The following is a 22701-nucleotide window of genomic DNA, read 5'->3' as shown; positions in this document are numbered from 1 at the left end:
AGGCCCCTCATTGTAAGTAATATTTATTCATTGGCCAATGAGTGAATATTGTGGGTCACAAATCCCATCGAGGTTTTTCCCACACTGGGTTTCCTCGTTAAATATCTTGTGTTATGGTGTTTTTTCTATGTTGTCTTTATTGTTCATGTTTACTGCATTAATTCTTATTTACCAGTACATAGTTTTGGAATGCAAAATACTTAATAAGGTTAAATATTTTGTACACCGGTTAGATACTGATTCAGCCCCCCCTCTTAGTATCTTTAGGACTATCATTAATCCTAACAATTGGTATCAGAGCCTGGTCCTCTATTTTCAAAAGCCTAACAACTTGAGGAAGATTCTGACACCGGTATAGATGGAGAACTTAAGAAAGGAATTGGAAGGAGCTCTTGTAGACTATGATTCAGAGAAGTTGAAGAATATCAAACTTGAAGATGATCTAAGGACTGCATAGGAATTCATTCAAGGACTCAAGAGAATCTTACTATTGCTAGAAATAAAAGAAAAGAACTTCATGAGAAGATGTAGAATGATAATGATGAAAAGGAAACTCTTAATGAACTTATGAATAAGATGAGGCAAGAAAACATGGCTATGAGGAATGAAATGTAAGATATGACTATGAGATTTTGTAAAGACGTTGAAGATGGGAAGAAGAATGAAGATGACTTGACTAGGAGACTTAATGATGCTGGAAATAAAAATCTAATACTCACTCATGAAAATGATATGTTAAAGACAAATCTGATTCACATGCAACATTATAAAACTGAACTTATGAGACAAATGGGAATTCTAGAAAATGAGTTGGCTACTGTAAATCAACACAAAGAGAAATTCAAGAAAAGTTCAGAAGAACTTGATGATATACTGAAAAGTCAGAAACCTAATGGAGATACAAATGGACTTGGATTTGAAGTTGGTCAAAGTTTTGGTACTGCAAACAATCATGATCACAGTAAACCGATAAGACAACCTAATGCTTACAAATTTAATCGGAAATGCTTTAACTATAACAAATATGGTCATAAAGCAAATCAGTGTAGATCTAGAAACAATCAAAACATTAATGCACCCACCGGTCAATGTTCCAAATGCAACAAAGTTGGTCATAATTCAGAAAATTGTAGAATGAATGTGAGATGTTATGTTTGTGGAAGATTTGTGCACTTATCTAATCAATGCAGAACACAAACTAACATAGGATATGGAAAGGCTATTCAGAAGAATAATGTGACTTGTTATGCTTGTAACAAGATTGGACATATTGCAAAATTTTGTAGAAGTAAGACTTCACCGGCAAATAATAAAGGACCCAGTTTGAAAGGAAAATAGAAGGTAAATGATGTAAAGGAAGAATTTTCAAAACAATGGATTAGAAAGACATGTCAAAATGTTGATGAGACTATTTCTTCACAGGTAGAATGAAGTATTACTCCACCGACAGGAAATTCTTCATCCAACTGAGAAGTAACCCTTTGGGGGGTATTGCAACAAGTTGAATATCATGCAGATTACCCTCGATTGATGGTGAGAAGATAGATTTCTTCTTTACCAACAAATGTGTTAAGTTTTCACTTAATCGACGAGCATTTATTGTGGTTGTTGAAAGAAATTTCATTATAAGTCATCGATTTTCCTTCATTTTTGAATCATCGGGCATTCAAATTAGCAGAGAGTGCAAAATCAGAGTGAAGGCATTCAAGGTGAAGAAGTGAAGCAATTTCTTTCAAGAACTCAAACATTATCAGGCACCTTAAGGTATTTTTCAAATGGCTTCCTCTTCTGCTCCTGAATTTATTGCAAACCCTACTGTTGTGAAAATTGTAAAACGCCCTAGGCCCATTTTCAAAATTATGCCCGAGATAGCTAAGCAAGATGATTCCATAGGCGCATTTTCAAAAATTCCTAAAGGTATAGCTTATGCTGAAGACCCTGGGATTTATATTCACTCTATTTATTGAAGAGTTAGGTTCTGAGGAAGTGTTAAAGATGTTTAAAACCATAATTTGTGATGAAAATGGAAATGTCAAACTCGAGCACAAGATTATTGAGACTTTAGGTTTTGTGGAAATATGTAACATCCCTGAATTTCTAAAGGAAGTAGTGAGAATTGTCCTACGTAGGGCACATGGAGAATTTCTTTGGTTAGATTGAGTTTGCAAATTCACCTGGTAAGCAATTAGGGCAATGACAGGTTTACCCTCAACCGACAACAGACCAGACAAGACAAAGAAGGTACCTAACAACAGAGTCATGATCTTAATCGAGACAACATCTGATAGTATATCTCTAAGAGTAAATGACATCAAGGATATCAATGTGAGATTCATAAGTATGGTTTTAGGCTATAAGACTACACATGCAAACCAACTTAATTCAATTTCTAGTCTTTGCATTAAAAGTTCTTATGATATGGTAAATAATAATGCAAAAATAGATGTGTGTGACTGGCTAAAGGATAAACTAGTAGATAACTTGAAAAAGATAAAAGGTGAAAAGAAAGGGACATTTGGTTTTCATAATATTTTGGTATGCCTTATGTTGTATTTCTCAAAACAAATTCCCAATATTGGATAGAAAGATTTTGGATATGACATACCGGTAGGCAAACAATTGCAAGAAGCTTTCACCGACATGGTTACTGCTAGGGAAAACAATATAACTGAATATTTCAAAGCTTTCCATGACAAAATGAAAACTAGAGAGAGACTACCACAGAGTATAGTAGATGAATATGATAAGGAAATTTGTTTTGTGATTAAGAAAGATGAAATATGGATGAAAGCAATTCTTCCTAGAACTGTATGGGTAACTGAAATGGGGTATGAGGTTGGTGTGAATATTATTGAGAATTATGCTAAAGCCCTGTTAGAAGCACTTAGAGAACCAACTGAAAAAGTTTTTGGTAGTGTAGAAACAATTGAGAGTGGTGTACAAACAATGAAACAAAGGAAGAAAAGAGAAAAGTACATAAGGAGTGCATCAAAATAGGTAAAGGAAATAAAAGAAAATGTTATGAACCTTAATGGAATAAAGGAAAGTGAACTGGAAGGATTGCAACTGGAGGCACACATCTCACCGGTTGGCACATCATCTGACAATGAGATATCTATTGAATTTAAGAGAGTTGATAGGAAGAGAAAACCCTCACCGGTGCCCTCTTCTCCACCCAAGAAAACAAGAACTCTGAGAAAGAAGCAACATGTGGTAAGACAATCAACAAAGAAACTTACACCCAAGAAGAAACAGAAATAGGTTATACCTTCTTTGGATAATTTACTGAATGAAATCACTGATGACAGTAACTTGGCAAATGTGAGCAAATTGTATAACACATTCACTAATTCAGAAAAGGAAAGTATTGAAAATAGTATAAATCTACATTTGGACATATACAAGAAAGTGTTAATTGAAGTTGTAGATGACTTACTAAATGATCTGTATAGAAGGTTACATGAAAAGAGGATTGCAGTAATGGAGTTAGACAAGAAACTTAAGGTTGAAAAACTTCTAGCTGTACATCCAGTTAACTCAAAAGAGGAAATTGATGACCTAATCTATGAAGCTAATAGATCAATTTTTGCTAGCGGTCACCAGCAAGTGAGCTTAATGGTTGGTAGAGTTAATGAAATTGTAGAGGAAATGGCTGATAAATGGGATATCTTTTTTGTAGAAAAGGAAAAATAGGAATAATTAAACCAACCTAAGAAAACATTCAAAGTATATCAGAAGGACAAGGACAAAGAGAAAGGTAAATTTGGTGGAATACCAAGCATCAAAATAACTGACAATTTACCACCACCCTTGGATACTACATCAGTACATACTGATGATACACCAGCTATTGAAAATGTGGACATAACACATGATGACATTAACCCTGAATCAAAAATTCTATTCACCATGAATGTTAATACTCAGGAAGTGAACATTGTTGTGGACAAGGACAACATAGAGGTACTAAATGATATTGCTGGTAGTGGAAACATTGTTGAGCAACCGACAGAAAATGTTGAGGTTGAAATACAAACATAGCAAACAAAGCATATAGAGCAACCTTTGAACAATGGTAGGATAGATACTGGAACTAAGAAACCTATAGAGACAGAGATAGAGATACCGACAACTGATAACACAAAGAAACCAATAGAGAAACTGACAGAGGCATAGGTACACATTGAGATAGTGAAACCGGTAATCACTAAGAAACCCAAACTATTACTAGCTAAAACACAAACTCAGACTGATCCACTGGAAGTTGATACAAGAAAATTGGTTACTAATACTAGAGGCATTGAAATAATAAAGGCAGTTGGTCAAACATCTGAATTCAAACCTACTAATGTGATAGAGGTACTTCTGGATTCTATTAAGAAGATAATTGACTGTAATGCATTGGCCTACAAGGCAATTGATGATACAATACCTATCCTTAAGATGATTGCACCAAAATGTAATGTAGATCATGTAAAGGATTCTTTAGGACAGTTAGACACATTGTCTAAATTTATTGCTGGAAATGTAATAATAGTTGATAAAGTAAATGAGGATACATTCAAAGAGAAAATGGAAAAAGAAAAGGAAAAATTCTTTGAGGATACAATAAATAAGTGCACTGAACATATTAACACACTTTTACCAACACTGAATACAACAATTTTGGAGTATAAGGAACTATATAGAGAAACATGCAAGCCACATCTGTTGACCCAGGACATTTAAAAAGAAATAAGCAAAGTATAGAAGGAAATTGATGATATAGATGATAACATTATTGGTTCATCTGAACCTATATCAGTTATTGAGAAAGAACTAGCAGGATTTGAAGAAAAATTGGAGAAATTTGAGAAGGAAAAAGAAAGGATCAAGGCAAATGCCAGAGAGCTTAAGTATAAACTTAGTCCTAAGTTGGATACTCTTATCTCTCTGAGAAATGAGATCTCTAAGGCATTAATTCAAGGGGAAAGATCATTGGAAGAACATATGCATCATCTAACCAACATGATCCAACAAATTGAGGCAACCATAAATGATAGTAACAGATTCATGCAGAGTTTAAATTTGGTTTTGGCTGATATATTTCAGATTGTAACCAACCGGTTACGAACCTTAAGGTGAAATTTTGCACTCGTTTGAAATTTTTTGACAACCTTTGTCATTGATGTCAAAGGGGGAGTAGTGGATAGAGAAAAATGGCTATTCAAAGGAGATCATCTGCTCAAGGAGAGCACATATTTTTGGTAAATTTTTGGACTTCACTTTTTTGAACAGTTTTGGGATTTTTCTCATGAGTGTTGCCATCAATGTCAAAGGTGGAGATTGTTGGCATTCTACAATCTAATGAGAAATGATGGTGTTGTCATTCATGGCAACCTACTGGCAACCTTCTGGCAACCACCTGACATTCATCTAGTAAAGACACCGGTAGGCACCATAGGCTAGACATCTACATACACCAGCAGACACTTCACTAGCAATGGCTACAATGCATATCGACACTCCAGAAGACAGGGAATAAGATTTTGTATTTAATGTAATTATCTTTTGTAAATCTGACATGGCATATTGTAATAGGCTCACATATGTATGAGATCTTGTAAATCATTTTGAGATATGATGGAATAGGAATGAGCGAATAATAAGGAAGATATATGCGAATGCATAAGGCAGATTTTTTATAAGGTTTATGGTTATAGTATGAGCTTAAACCGGTACTGAACCTGGCATAGTTGATGCTGATTTGAAGCAATACATTTTATTGGATTCTCATAATCCATTTTGTAAGTCAGTGAGACTTCTATTTTTTAGAGAGCAGTGATCTCTAGGCGGTTGGCCTTCCTGCATGTGTAGGCCCCTTATTGTAAGTAATATTTATTCATTGGCCAGTGAGTGAATATTGTGGGTCACAAATCCCACCGAGGTTTTTCCCACACCAGGTTTCCTCATTAAACATCTTTTGTTATGGTGTGTTTTCTATGCTATCTTTATTGTTCCTGTTTACTGCATTAAATCTTATTTACTGGTACACTGTTTTGGAATGCAAAATACTTAATAAGGTTGAATTTTTTGTACACCAGTTAGATACTGATTTACCCCCCCCTCTCAGTATCTTTGGGACTATCATTAATCATAACAATTTTAAGAAAGATTAGTAAGCAAGAAGCTAGCTAGAAAATGAACAAAACCAAGTGGACTTCACCATGATGCTCCCTATGCCATGCTCTTCCTTGTCCTCGTCGTCTCCAAGATCTTGTTGGTATTTGATGTATGCCCTCAGTTTGAGCACTTAGCCCAAAAAAGGATTTTGAATGGAGAATGGGAGATGGTTGATTGTGTCAAGTGTTGAATGAGGATGCAAATGAAGTGTTAGAGGCTAAATAGAAATTCCAACAAGTGGAAGAGCTAGAACCTAATACAATGGCTTCCTAAAAACCACTCAAATTCTAAGTAACAATGATAATGCACCTATAGTAACAATGCTCACAATGCTCCCTCTTTTGCTTGAGGATGATGGCTCCTTTTATATGCAAAATAGAGGACTGGATGGTCAAGATTAATCTAGTTTAGCAAGGGTTAGGATTTATTGAGAGGAACATGATTCTCAACCCATGTTTGTAACTTGCACCAATGTCATGATGAGAAGTGGCAACATGAGAGGGCTTGAGAGGAGAGGGTTACTCTCCATGGTTGGGGTTAATGGATAAAGTTTTTATGCAAGGGTAAAGGTTATTATCCAATGGATAGACTCTTGTGCAAAGTCTACCCATGGTTAAGCCTTGAATAAATGGTCAAGACTGATGTGGGTTAGTGTGTTTAAGGAGGGAAACATTAATGACTCTGTAAGAGTCCTTCATGTGTGGGGATGTCCATGGCTTAAAGGTGGGTTATTTTTGGTTTTAGACTAATTTGGAAGGGGTTAGAAAGCTCTAGAAGAATAGTTAGTGGGTGAGGGTAAATAGGATTTTTTAAATAAAAAGTTGATGAAATGTGCAACTTGCATTTGTAGGAATATGCAAGTGGGTGGGGGGATTTAAATAAATATTGATTTATTTAAATGTGAGAGAGGGTATTTAATTAAAAAGATATGAATTGTTTATTTAATTAAAAGTTAGAATATGGTTTAAGTGAATTAAATCAAATAAATTGAATAATTTATTTAATTAATAAGAGAAGAGCGTTAGGGTAAATTAATTAAATATTAATTTAATTAATTATTGATCGATGGTTAAATAATCAAATAAATGCTAAGTATTCATTTAATTAAGTGGACATATTTGGGTGTCTACACATAGCTTTTCAGAGAATCCTAATAAAAATAGAAAAAATATTAAAAAATAAAATAAAAATAATAAAAAATCATCACTTTTGCTCCTCTCTCCTTTGGGACTCAGTTTTTCCCTTTCACATTTCATACTCAAAACCCATCATTTGATAATAAAATTATCCATCTCAATCATGGCTTGTTATTGATCTACCTAAGATTGGTTTTCCATCCATAATAAACCCACTCACCCTTCCTTTCATCCATAATAAATCAGGTGCTATATATAACTGGGGGTAGATCCTAAACCTAGTGATTGAAGTGGAGCCTTGACATTGCATGTTTTGAAGAGTATCATATTTGCACTCCTTCCTTCTTTTCATGCACAATCTGCAATAAAAAATCACTTGCATCACCGATTCGTAAGAAAGTGTTCACTCAAATCCATAATTTTGTATCAGTTTCATGGAGTAAGTCAGTTTCAAATGAGATACAAGCAACAATGAGCTTTCAAAAAATCAATCTTTTGGAAAATTTTGATTACAATAGGGTTTGTCAATATTATCTATCCTTTATCAGGATGAAAACATTGTGACCGTATCAAACATGTTAACATATGTGGAAAGATACATTTATAACTTGAGGATTTCAACTTATGTTGTTGTCAAGTCTTTGATTTTCTTTTGATTTGATCTTTTCTAGTGTTGTTACCTATACTTCTTAAGAATATATATGACTAGAGTGGCTAGGATGGGGCATGATCATCTATTTACTATTTGTGGATTGTCTCTTAGTAATACTATGGCTCATCTAAGGATATGAGGACACAGTGAGTCTAGTGTGAACTGGGGCATTCCTTGTTTACAACTATCGGATCTCTATGCAAATGATACAATGACTATCTAAGTCGAAGTTATATCTGGATGGTCACAATAAATTTTCTATAATAATATCAATGATTATAATTGAACAAGAAGCTCATTCAGCCCCATATCTTCTATCTTCCATCCCCTTTCTCATGTGTCCTCCATTTATTATTCCTTGAGCTTCCATAGTTTAAAATCACAAGATTGAGTATAATTACACACCAAAAATATATACATTTCATCTAGTGTCCATCTACATCATACATATCATAAACATAAATCATACTGCATCCATCCTGCATATTAGGAAATTAGTTTGCATATAATCATAACACATCCTACACACACCACTTTCTAGTAAACACATAAACATGATTGCATACATCACATCATCATAGATATCATAAGAATAGAGAAACATGTGTAGACACCTAAAAGTTGCACAATGAATTAAGTGAATTTTATTCATTGAATTATTCTTAATTCTTTAAATTAATTAAATTAAAATTTAATTAATAACCCTATTCTTCTAATTATCCTATTAATCAAATTAAAGATTTAATTAAATCCATTTTCTCTAGCCTAACCTATTAATTAAACTAAGGTTTAATTAAGTACCCTTAGCCATTTAATTGAATAAATCTTATTTATTCAATTAAAACCCCCTTTTCCCATTTTTTTATAAATTCACATTTAATTAAAATCCCCTTTGCATTTAAATAAATTTAAATTTATATAAAAATCCCCCCACTTGCAAAATCCTACAAATCCAAGTTCCATACCCTTTTTGGCTAAATTAAATCATTTTAATTTACCAAAATTACCTATTTTCCCTCACCCACTTGCAAAATCCTACATTACCCTAATCATTCTTCGAGAAGCCTTATAATCCTATCCTAATCATGTCTCATCCCTAAATTTAGGGGAGTCATTTCCCTAAAAATGGGGAAATTCTTCAAAATGTGTTGAACACTCTACCTTATTCAATAAGCTAACTTGTTGAGCTCCCCAAATTTGTAAGATTCTTACAAATTAGCCCCAAAAGTCTTCTAAGGAATTTAATGCATCTTACAAACCCACACCCCTTAGCCATGATAGTTGTCACTTAACCATTTACCCATGTTGTACAAGAGTTTACCTCTTGGGTAATAGCATGCCTCCCTAGTTAATGATATTATCCATGATGCCACTCCTTGAGGTTATCCCTGATTGCTTGATTAGCATCCTCTCAATCACTCTCAAGGTGACATTAGTCAGCTTGGGATTGGATTAAATCTATCCCACAGATTGATAACTTTCAATCCTAGCCCTTGTTGAGATTACTCAATCTCAACCATCCATTTCTCTATTTTGCTTATAAATAGAGCCCATTCCATCTTCAAATCATCCATCTCCATTTGAATCCAATCTATACATAAATTGCTTTGTGCAGGTTACTAAGGAGCTCCATTGTCTTCTCTTAGCATTTTTAGATCATCTTAGTGGCATTATAGCATATATTTCATCATGTTTTAGTATATCATGCTAGTTTCTTTTTCATGCTAGACAATCTCATCTTCGTAACATTCTCATGCTAGCTTAATCTCAAACTAATCTTCTCATTTTGGTAACATATCTAGTTTCATATCCATGATTTTTTATATCACTAAGAGCTTATTTGCATTCAATTTAGATCTTAGAATCATACACATCTCTCGTTCTTTAGGTAGTCATCCTAGAGATCAAGTGCTTTGTTGTCACTGTTTAAAAAATGGGTTTTCCTTTCCCATAATTGGCTGACTTTGAAATTTTGAATTAGACATTATCACTTGCTTCGACTCTGTGTAAAGTCTTAAGGGTTTAGGGTTTTTAGTTTTAAAATCTCTCAATGTGCTATCAAAAACCTTCTGGTTTCTATTTCTTCATTACTTTATCCACTTAAGTAATGGGTCTTGGGGTCATAGGAAGTGTCCCCCCTTTGTCATTTGCCTAGGAGGTCATGCAAATTAATTGTAAAATTTTATGCCTTATGTCTTTTCCTCCTAATGTTGTCGGGCCTAGTAAGTTGTGCGCAACTCTCAAATGGATCTACGGTTTTCGCTATTTCGCTAGGCGAAGTTGTGCATGGTTTAAAACCCACGAAGTTGCGAAAAGGCTTTGAATTCTAAATGGTGATTTTGGTCTGGTTTTAAAGAGATCTCATCTTATCCAAGATCCAATGGCTGGCGTTATTTCGTAGCTTGAACTTGCAAGCGAAATGCCTTTCATGAAATGGTGAAAGCGTTTGGTGGGACCCTGTATGTGAGGATTTTCTAAGTGACTAACAGGTGATCAAGTCCCATTTGATCTGATGGTTCACACTATTTCGCAGGATGAAAATGCTTGACAGTTAGCTTTCATGAAGTTGTGAAATGACATGGCATTCCAAGTAGACCCTCCAACTAGTCAAGAGGGCGAGTAGGATGGTCGCACGTGGTAGAGGCTACAATAGTCAGCAAGGCAGGTCTAAGAGTTAAAAGGTGGGTCCCAGAGGTGAGTCATTGTGCGGGATAAGAGGTGATCTAGCAGATGCAGGTGGTAAGAATTAATTGGAACCCAGTGTTTTCTCTTGGCAAATGAAAGACTGACATGTCAGCTCTAAAAGTGACTAGATGCCAGGTGTTTGAGGTTGAGTCAGAAGGCCCATGTCTGCCAGAGTCTATTCAGATGGTTAAGCATCGAGAAAGTAGAAAATGTTCTGACGACCCACGTGATTTCACAAGGGTAAGATACTCGTGCTTTATACCCTGCGAAATGGCAAAAAGGTTTTTTGTCCCCAAAAGTAGATAAAACATAAGGTTAAAAGAGGATCAAATTTGCTTTGATCCAACGGCCGGTGCTATTTCATGGTTGAGAGATGCTTGAAGGATATGCTTCATGAAAGAGCGAAAGTAAAAGAGGTTCGTCCAGGTGTCAGGCTAGATGGTGACATGTCGGTGGACACGCGGTTTCAGAAGAAGTTGAGGGCCCGCCAAGGTGAAACTAGCGGTATAAAGGAGAGACATGTGGCTGACGTTGAATTAAATGCAAAAGGGTTTTCCAAAGCCAATGGTTGAGTGCCACGTGGTAGCCAATAGCCAATGAAAAGGCGGTGTAAGTAAAGCAAGCATGAAGGTTATCCTTAAAGGATGGTCATCTCCAAATTGATCCAATGCTTCATGCTATTTTGCAGCCTGAAGTTGATAGATGTTTAAGCTTCACAAAATAGCAAAAACCACTAGCAGTCAATGTAGAGGTGCGGTTAGTAAAGATGTCGATGGTTTCAGTCAAAGTTAAACACCGAGCAGTTAGAGTTCCATCTAACACCTGGCATGGTTTCATGAAGGAGAAGTGCTCAAAAGATAAAGTCTGTGAAATGGCAAAAAGAAGGTGGGGCCCATTGTGGAGGCAAGACTGTTAAATCAATATAATGGCCGATCAAGTTTCTTTTGATTGGACGGTTGGCACTATTTTGCAAGATGAAATTGCCTGAAGGTTATGCTTCGTGAGGTTGCAAAAGAGTGAAAGGAAAGAATTGCAAGAATCAAATGGCCCGTTGGAGTGAAAAATATGAATTCTCTCATGAATTCAATTCTGAAGGGACGACCGAAGCATGCAGAATCAATGTTGCAGTTAAGAGCCTGGGTACCATATATGATTTCCTATCAACCGGATGAAGGTATCTTTCTAAAGAATTATTGTAGAGCAGAAAATACAAAGCCATTTTCTTCAAATATATAGCAAGTCAATTCAGTTGCAGAGTGGATTCACTCGAGCTAAAAATAGGTTTTCTTGTACTCTCATGTAGCAATTTCTTTGTGGTGTGCTTTAAATAAGATATTGATTTGTCACTGAACCATTTGGGGGCAGTATTTTGATTGCTTGCATTTTCAAAATGGCACCTAAGAGATAATTTTCTGGGAAAGTCAATTATCCAGAGAGGGCCATTTGTGATGAATTTCTTGAGCAGTTGACGTTGTCAAGTAATCAGGCATCGAAAGAAAAACAATTAGTGCCTAGAGCTCCTCATTTGAAAATAGGAGAAGGGCTATATGATAAGGGTAATTGGTTGAGAGATCCATAGGTCAGATTGTCTAGGCTGGGGTTATTTAAGGTTGGATTTGGAATGAGGAATTCTCCGGCCCCACAAAATAGCATCTAGGAATTAGATGTAGGGAAGTTGGTAGTCCCAGGGGTATTTATGGACATGGATCTGTTGACCCAAATTGCACTTAATTATGATCCAGTCACCAGAAGCATTCAAGATATAAATGGAAAAGCCCTTATTGAGATTAATATTGAAGAGTTTAGAAGTGCTTTTGGGCTAAATGAGTTTACAAGTTTTCTTGAACCCATAAATTTCAAATCATTAGCTCAAGTATACAGTGCACAGAGGAATCATCTTAGGAGTGGGCCTCTTAAGGAATTTTTTGTGAAGATAGGTGGGTTGACTATTGTAGGACCCAACATAGAAGAGCCCTTCTCAATAAATTGTTTCACCCTCAGAGCTAAGGGAATGTATTGGTCACTTTGCCAAGTTTTGAGAGAAGATGCTAAAGCGAATATATCCAATCACTACTTGTTAATGATTGCTCATATTTTAAATCCTTCTCTTGCAGTAACATTTGATTATACTTCTTTCATTGCTGATGCTATCCATGGAGGGTTAGTAGGAATAAAGAATGGAAAGGTGGATAGGCCTTTTGGATGGTACTCACTCCTGATGCATCTATTTATGTTCAAAGGAGGTGATTACTTTGCCAGTGGACTGGACCTTATCAAAGAGAAGGAAGGAGAAAAGATGCTAGTGCAACTATGGAGTACTATCTTGTCATGGGATAGAGAGGATGCCAGTCTCTTGAAGTTTGATAAATATTTTGCATCCAAGATCGGGACTCTCCTTTGCTCGGAGAACAAAAGAATCCCCAAGGTTCTTTTGGAATTCATTAGACCAAAAGAATTTGTAGAGAGCATAAAGATTGTTCACAATTGGGGTGACATTTATCTGTACCTAGTTTCAACAGTTTTAAGAGTTTTTGGTTTCATAGGCAATCCATTCTTGTTGCCCTATTAGGTCCCTCTCAAAGTGGGAATTGCAGAAGTCCTTAGACAAATTGGTAGTGTACAAGAGGAGGAACTGATAGGCAGGGGTAAAGGGACTATTTTCCCTACGGTTACCATAGCCCACCAATTTGTAATAACTAAAGGAGGTTGGAATTGTTTTGAGGATTTTCTCAAACCTTATCATTTGTCAACTGCAATATCCAGGTGTGCCGATCCAAAAGATTTCTTTAATGGCATGTTTAGAATGAGAGCAGCGTGTAGAGGTAGACACCATCAATTTCAATTTCCTGAAGACCTCATTAGAAATGAGTTTGATTTAGATGAGAAGGAGCTAAGGAAGGAGAAATGGGAGGCTTATAAGAAAGCCTTAGACTTTGTGCATCAGTTTGATGTCAGCAATGACCCATTGTCTAGATTTTTCCCTCTGGAGGAGAAAATAAAGTTTTTAATTGTTTGCTTTGAGGATGTGATGTAGACCCTAAAGGAGAAGAGGGAAGCTCTGATTAAAAGAAACCCCAAAAAGACAAGAATGATTCTAAGTAGGTCTGCCTCCATGGAAGTAATCCCTCCTGGTGACTACACCCTGCACAAGAAATCTAGTTATAGTGTGTTGATTCCTACAATAGGGGAGCTCTCTACCTCCAAAGGAAAGAGGAAGATACAATCTATTACACCTTTGTACTTTCCATCCCAATCCGCTATCCACATAGGAGATGAGCAAGCAGCAGCTGAGCAACTTTTACAGTTGGGCAGTTTAGGGGAAATTGCCTACACATATGATGAGATAGAGGAAGGAATGCTAGAAGAACCCCAAACTATCGAAATGGACATTACCACTACTGAACCTAAAGGCCAAGAGTTGGATCCTGAGATAAAGCAAGCCAGTGATGTTTTCTTGGCTAACAACAATTTTGTTACCTCAGGAGCGTTTATGCAGTTTGTATGGAAACAAAATATAGATAAATACAATGCAAGATGCGAGAAGAGAAAAGGTGAGAAACCTAATAAAGATACAGCTCTGGTAGAGGAAGAAATAAAATAGGAAATGATGGAAGAATTTAGGACGATCACTCCTAAGCAAGGAAGGGATATGGTGGCACAAGCTAGAGTGCTTATTCTCCCTAAGTGGGACATAGTAGATGCCCTGGTTCTAGAGGCAGTAAGGAAAGAAACCAAGCCCATGGAGGGAATCACTTTCAGTAAGGATAATGTTGCACTCATCATGTGATCTTTCAAGAGAGATGAGAAACTGCAAACTTTAGTGTTGCAGTAGCAGAAAAGAAGGCCAAGGAGAAAGAAGACCTCCAAGTCAAGTTGGAGACAATTCTGAAGGCCTATAACAATCTTAAGGAAGAGGTAAGAGGTGGAGATAGCATCATTGCTAAGCTACAAAGCCAGTTGATAGGACAAAACCATCAAGGTGAGTCTTCAACACTAATGATCTCCTCTTCTCCTACCAGACCTCCACCTACCAACCCCATCATTGAGTTCCCACCATCTCCAGTACCCTCCAGCTCCCAGATGATTGAGATTACTGCTGAAGAGCTAGAGAATTTGAAATAGGCTCAGGCACTGTATGCCAAGAAATGTGAGGATAAAGTAAGAGCTACTATTTCATGTTTTGCAGATACAATGAGTGCCTCATTGCTATATAGTAATATAAGCAAGATTTTGGAAATGAGGAATGAGCTCAATGGAGATAAAGCCATTCTGACACCTATTTTTGACAAATGGAGGCCTAGAGAGCATGACTTGGAGTCTATTTGTGCCTCTTATAATGAAGCAGGGGCCAATCCTATCATCAAATCCACTTGTGATACCACCAAGGATCTAGTGAAACTAGTAGAAGGGGTGGATAATGCTGATAGGAAAATTAACTTGTACAAAAAGGAATATACTGATCAGGTTTTTGAGTTGCTCCCAGGAGTTTTTGCTAGCCCGGATCAACTAAAGGACAAACAATTGTGGCTTAAGGAATTAGAGGCCAAACTATCAACCAGAATTAAAGGAATTGTTGATCTAGATGATGATTCCTTCTTTGTTGTAACAATTCAGGAGATATAGAAAATCAAATCTCATTATGATTTTCTCAATTCAGAAGTCAACAAGATGAGAAATTCCTGGAAAAGGTTGACCAAGGCTAAGACAAAAGTGATTGATTTTGCATGGCCAACTGATGATGTGTACAATGAGTGGACAACAAAATATGCCATCTAGGATGCAGAGCAGTTAGAAGAGGTTGCAACCGAACAACAAGTAGAAGAAGCTGCAGAGGTTGAAAAGGACTTGTAACCATTTTTGCAAAAAGTTTTGTAACTTCTTCTTGAACAACAAATGATTGTAACAAATTCTCCTAGGAAAGTCCGAAGCTATGTGCATCCATATTGTCATAAATGGATACGAGGACAGGTGGAAAAAGGATCGTAAAGAAATGTAAGAAAACACTGCAGAAATTTATCTAAGGTTTTCTAAGTGTAATGGAGAATATTCAAAAGTTTTTGTAATACTTTTCTTGAAAATATATCAATACATAGACCATCGGTTTTGAGTAAAACTTTGTGTCATCTTCGAATGTGCTTGCAGTTGTTTATTGTTTCATTCTGAATAATCCAGGGTTATTTCATTTGAACGGGGATTGTAAGGCAATTTTCAGTAGATGTGCTCGCTAATTTTTCTCTTTCGGAGGGGAATTAAATATGCAGGGATCGCCTCTACCAGTAAATTCTTCATAGGATATTTTGAATCTTGATGAGCATAGTTTGATTTGGTGTGCATAAATTCTCATGTATGTCAGGCATATATAGAGATTAAAAGAAGTCGAACCAATGGGATGTGTAGGGATATTTTATTTGAGGAGTATTGTTTGAATTTAGATGACTCTGTGACCTTGGATAAGGCACTGGTAATAGATCAAGGTTGTCTATTGCATGTTTTGTAGATCAAAATACTAAATATGAGTATAATTTTCATTCCTTTGTTTCCATTGGTTTCAAGGTGATTAGATCCACTAGTTTTCTGGACTGGTTTGTTGTGGATTTATCTTTTGAAAGTGTGAATTTAGTTCACAAAGGTATACCCGCCTGGACTCTGATTAAGTCCGAAGTGTAGAAGGTTAAATCAAACCTTGTCATATGTTGTCCTAAGAGTTTCCTTCCCTTTAATATCTCTTCTGCATAGAGTTTAAATCATTTTATTATAAGGATGTTGAGGTGAATCAGATTTTGAGGACAACAAAAGTGGCGACTTTGTTGGGGAGTAAATGAATTGTTAAAAGTTGCTACTTAAGAAAGATTTGATTCATATTGTGGTGTCCCGAATGGGACAAGTCACATTGAAAATCCATTATATTCTTGTGGGTGGTGACTCTATTATATTGGAACCAGTCCTTGTGAATTATAAATCATTTCAAAAGAAAACAAGCGTAATGCAAGGAGGAAAGAACACCATATCATTCATGAAGAAGCATCCTTGTGAAACTTTGCAGGAAGGTTTACTAGAATAGTCACGAAGGGGATATAAGAGATTTGTGCTACATGAGCCATCAAATGCTGCTTGGGTACAAAAGAACAATAATACTAGTAAGATGCTTGATCGACGTGTTTATGCAAAGTCTAATTCATCTTCCAGAGATTCAGAACATGATATATTAGGTTTCCATTCAGGATTGTTTGGAAATATTGATAATACACCTATTTTAAATCAAGATTTGTCCCATGTTAGTGTTTCTGCAAGAGATAGGACCAGTTCAAATGCAATTAGACACTCTGTGCCTAGAACAATAGATGGAAACATTAGTTTGATTGACATAGAACAAGTCAATATGTCAGACTCTGAGGAAAATTTCCCTGATGAAGATAAAGTGTCCCAAGAAATTGAAGATATGAATAAAAGAGTTCACCATCTAATTTCCTTAAGAGCCCAAAAGGAAGCAAATAGGGAGAAAGAGGTTAAGGCTAAATTAATGGAGAGAGATAGGCTTCTTAGACAGATAGCTGATCTTGAGGTATTGGCCAAAGAAAAAGAAAAGAGTGATGAAGAAGGCCTTAGGATTAGAGAAATTCTGATCCCCAAGTCTAAGCCAGCATATAGGTCAGTAGTCCAACCAAACAGGGAAGTATTCAGTGACTCTCAGCTTCCTAGGACTAGTGTGGATAAAGGAAAATAGAAATGGGTGGATGATGGAACTGGATCTAAAACTGTAGAGGAGATTTCTCATAGGTTGTCTGCACATGAGAGAGAAATGGAAAGGATGAGGAAAGAAAAGGAGGATCTCCAAATGGAACTAGAGAAAGATGAATTAGAAGCAGCAAATCAGGAAGTAAAAAGAAAAAATAGTTACTTAAAGGCTCCCCCCATCACGTTTCCATCAGAAGATCTGAATAAGCCTGATCCTCAACAAATTTCCCTTCCCCATGTTAAAATTCAACTTACAGTGCCTGCTAATGTAGCATCAGTGAGTCAAATCCCTGTGAATAGTCACCATACCCAAATATCTCAGCCTCCAGTTCCAACAATTAGAATGAACATGGGAAATAATAATGCTATTACCCCTTTTCAAAGGAGACCAATCAATTTATAACAATATAGACAATTGTTCTTTGATGGGGTCCCAGGATATCCAAATCATGTTCCTACTGAGTTAAGAGACAGACTCCATAAATTTGCTAGGAATAATGCCATTAGTGCTAAGGAACATCTGAAATCTTTTGGGGGTCTAATAAATGATTATGAGATAGTGGATGAAGATGTCATCATGAAATTGTTTGTTCAATCCCTGGTTGATGATGTAAGAGATTGGCTTAGAGGTCTTCTAGTTAACAGCATAGGGTCATGGGAGGATTTTAAAAATTGTTTTCAAGAACAGTATGGTGATAAGACTAATGTGAGCTTTATGCTCAATGAATTCAATAACATCAAAAAGTCTGATAATGAAATGGTCACTGATTTCAATGCTAGATTCCAAAAGGCCATGCACAGATTGTATCAAGTGATGAGATTAGATGATAACATGTGTTTAAATACTTATTACAATGCATTTGATTCTAAGATGGCCTATATCCTGAGAGATAAGAATCCACATAACTTGAGAGATGCTTTTAGAATTGCCATAAATGTAGAAAGTAATAGAAAAGCATCCGGGAAGTTAGGAAGAAGAACAGATGGTAGATTATGGCAGGAAACAAAACAACAACCTAATAAAGTTGCTAAGGAGGATGATAAGATAGAGAAGTTGGTTATTGCAATGAAGGATTTGACTACCAAGGTAAACAAAAATGACAAACCTCATTATAATTGGCAAGATAGACCCCCTAGATTGCATGACATGCCATATAATACCAACTGGAAAGATGGAAAACCCCAAAATGAGAAGCCTAAGATTGCCCAAAATCAGGACACTCCAGATCCCTTGAAAGGGAAAATTGTCCATAATATAGAAAATACTCCCTGGTGTATTGCTTGTGATGGAACACATTCTCCTCATCAGTGTGCAGTGGCTCAGGCTCTAGAAGAATCTATGAGACAAGAAGTTGAGCCTGACATCAATATGTTTGAAACCATCATAGAAAGTGATGAGGAGTCCGTGCAAAGTGAATACAGTGATGTTCTAGATAATGAAAGGTTTTTTCAAAGACAATTAACCTTAGATTGGCATCCTACATTGAATGTGGTGACAATTAAGGATGAAGAGGTTCATCTTAGAAGGCCTAGTGAGGAAGAAGTCAAAAATCTCACTAAAGCCACCATTGCCAAAGCAAAACACAACTATAACTTGAGGAGCACCAAGAAGGACATTGATCAAGGTGAACTTGGTTCTATGATCATAAAAGATGTCACTAAAAAGGGGGCAGTAGGTAGTACTACTACTGTTCCTAAGATTGGTCAAGAAAAGAAGGAACAGGTCAAAGATGTACCCAAGAGTACAGATACTGGTGACATACAAGGAGCTGCCACAATGAAAAAGGCAAGTCAGCTCAAGACATAAAGAGTTAGATCTAGTATTGAAACAAGAAATAGTTCTACATTTGACATGGCTCAAGCTCTTACTCAGATCAAGGTCACTGTCCCATTAGTAGAATTACTGAAGATTAAAGAACATAGGGATGCAGCCTTGTCTTTATTTTCTAGTATATCTGATAGTGACACAGTCTTACCCATTGGTTCAGCTAGAATTGGAAAGGATCAAGAGTTCCAAACCCCAGAGGTTTATGTTGGAACCACTATCACTCAAGAGCCTTCATAGGTAGACCCTTTCTATTTTACTTTGTTAGTAAACAACCGGTTGATTAAAAATTGCATGATAGATTCAAGAGCTGCTGCTAATGTAATGCCCTATGGTGTTATGAAAGAATTAGGATTGTCAGTAACCACTATGTATGGGAAATACTATGCCATGGATAATAGGGAAGTACCTATGATAGGTACAATGAAAGATGTTGAGGTAAAAATAGCAGCATTCCCTGAGGCAACCTATAAAATGGATGTTATTGTTACTGATACCAAACCCCATTATGGTATGTTACTTTCCAGGCAATGGGCAGCAACAGTAGGAGGAAATGTTCAACTGGACTTATCCTATACCACCATTCTAGTCAATGGAAATCAGGTCAAATTGTACAGAGAGCCATGAGCTCCTAGGGTAATTGAAAATGTAGACCCTAATATGCTCAATTGTATGATTGATGTAGATCTTAACAACTTTAGACTTCAACCAATTTTACCCCAATTGAAGAATACTGACCCCACCATGGTCGAATTAGAAGCACAACAGTGTAGTTTATGGCAGATGTATTTTGATGGAGCTTGCTCTAAAGAAGGATCTATAGCAGGGGTTCTTTTTGTATCCCCATCAGGTATAACTTTCAAGTATTCATTCTTATTGGCCTTCTAATGCACAAATAACATTGTAGAGTATGAAGCTCTATTGTTGGGGCTTGAAGTTGCAAAGAAGCATGGAATCCAGTTGTTGACAGTGTTAGGGGATTCAGAATTGTTTGTATCTCAAGTGAGAGCCAAATATGCATCCAAGAATGATAGATTAAAGAGATATAAGCATGCAGTTTGGGATGTTATTGAGCATTTCAGTGCATTTTCTATTAATTGGATAGAGCGGTCAAAGAATATTATGGCAGATTTATTAGCTAATGTTGCCTTGAAGAATGATGATGCAACATTAACCGGTATTTCCACTGTGGAAATAAAATCTAGGCCTGCTATTCCTGACAATGTGTACAATTGGCAAGTTTTTGTTGATGATGAAGACATTCTTAGGTTCATCCAATGTGTTGATGATTATGATGGATAGAAGATTGATTTTAATGCATTGGTGGAGGTGATTAATAATAGAGAAACAATATTTGGAAATGAGTTGGGCTGGTAGAGCTGGAAAGCATGTTTAGTTATAATGATAGTCACTTACATCAGCAGTCTACCACTAAGTTGGAAGAGCTAGAGGAGGTAAACCTGGGGACTGAATCATCCCCTAAGCTGGTATACATTGGAAAGAAATTACCCCCTCATGTTAGGACTAACCTTATTAATTTATTGAAGAAGTATAAACATGTTTTTGCTTGGTCTTATGAGGACCTAAAGGCGTATAGACAAGATCTTTTTCAGCATGAAGTTCCTCTGCTTCTAGATGCTAAGCCTTTTAGACAGAAACATAGGCCCATCAATCCCCTATTAGAAACTAAAATGCAGCAAGAGTTGACTAAATTGAGAGAAGGGGGATTATCAGACAAATAAGGCATTCTTCATGGGTCTCTAATCTAGTCCCAGTAAGAAAGAAAAATGGGGACATTAGATTGTGTGTAGATTTCAGAAATTTAAATGTTGCCTCTTTGAAAGATAACTACTCTTCCCCAAATATGGAAGTCATGCTACAGAGAGTGACAGGATGTGACCTTTTATCCATGATGGATGGTTTTTCAAGATACAATCAAGTGTTAGTAAAGGAATCTAAACAGTTTAAAATTGCCTTCACTACTCCATGGGGAATATATGTCTATGTGAGAATGCCATTCGGAATGAAAAATGCTAGAGCTACATTTCAAAGAGCCATGGATGTAGCCTTCAAAGAATTCATTAATATCATCATGGTGGTTTATCAAGATGATTTAACCTATTTCTCCAAAAGGGCTGATGATCATTGTGGACATTTGGAAAAGGTGTTCAATAAAGCTTTGGAATTTGGTGTGTCACTAAATCCCAAGAAATGCCATTTTGGAGTCACAGAAGGAAAACTATTGGGACACATTATTTCCAAGGAAGGGGTAAGGATAGACCCTGAAAGAATTGAAGCAATAAATAAGGTGTCTGAACCTAAGAATGTAAAATGTATTAAATATTTTCTAGGCAAAGTGAATTTTGTTAGGAGATTCATTGCAAACTTTGCAAAGATAGTGAAGCCTATTGTCAAGTTGCTTAAGAAGGATACCAAATTTTGTTGGGATCAAGAAGCCTCGAAGGCTTTTTCTGAAATTAAGAAGGCCATTCAGGAAGCACTAGTGCTAAAATCTCCTGATTACAGTAAGCCTTTTTCTCTTTTTTCCTTTTCTTCATATCATACAGTAGCTACAGTATTGTTACAAAAGGACAATGAGGGATATGAACATCCCATAGCCTTCTACAGTAAGTCTTTGCAGGTGGCAAAATTGAAATATGAGACCATGCAAAAACAAGCTTATGCTTTGGTCAAAGCTGTCAAGGCTTTTAGGCCATATCTGGTGAATGCAAATATCATTGCCTATGTCCCACATGCTATAGTTAAGGATATTTCGTCCCAGTCGGAGGTTACAGGGAAAAGATGTAGATGGATTAATAGAATCCAAGAATTTGACTTGGAGATAAAGATTACCAAATTGGTAAGAGGTTTAGGTTTGGCTAGACTCATGACTGAGTCCAATCTTATGAATGTTGAAATACATAATGTTGAAGTCAGAGATACTTCAGTCACTAGCATTGAAAGGCAACCTTGGTACTCAGAGATAGTTAGATTCCTAAGAGATTTTGCATTCTTAGAAGGAATGACACATAGTCAGAAAAGAACTCTGAAGCTCAAGTCACAAAAATATGTGCTCATTTAGGGTGATTTGTTTTGGAGGAAAAGAGATGGAGAATTACTAATGTGTTTGGATGAATTCCAGGCTAAATGAGTATTGACTGAAATGCATGATGGAGTATGTGGAGGCCATTACTTTGCTAAGACCACTGCTAGTAAGATAATCCGAGCTGGATACTATTGGCCCACTTTATTTAAAGATACTCATGCATATGTTCAGAAATGTGACCCATGTCAGAAATTCTCATCCAAGCTGAAGTATGAAGGAGCCTTACCCCTTAATCTAGTCTCTGTAGAAGCTCCTTTTGTCCAGTGGGGCATTGATTTTATTGGAGAGATTGTTGAGAGGTCAGGGAGAGGTCACAGATGGATCATAGTAGCCATTGATTATTTCACAAAATGGATAGAAGCTATTCCTACAAGAAGGGCTACAAGTAAGGTTGTCATTG

This window comes from Cryptomeria japonica, chromosome 11 (assembly GCF_030272615.1).
Source record: "Cryptomeria japonica chromosome 11, Sugi_1.0, whole genome shotgun sequence".
NCBI lineage: Eukaryota > Viridiplantae > Streptophyta > Pinopsida > Cupressales > Cupressaceae > Cryptomeria > Cryptomeria japonica.
This window is presented reverse-complemented; position numbering follows the sequence as displayed.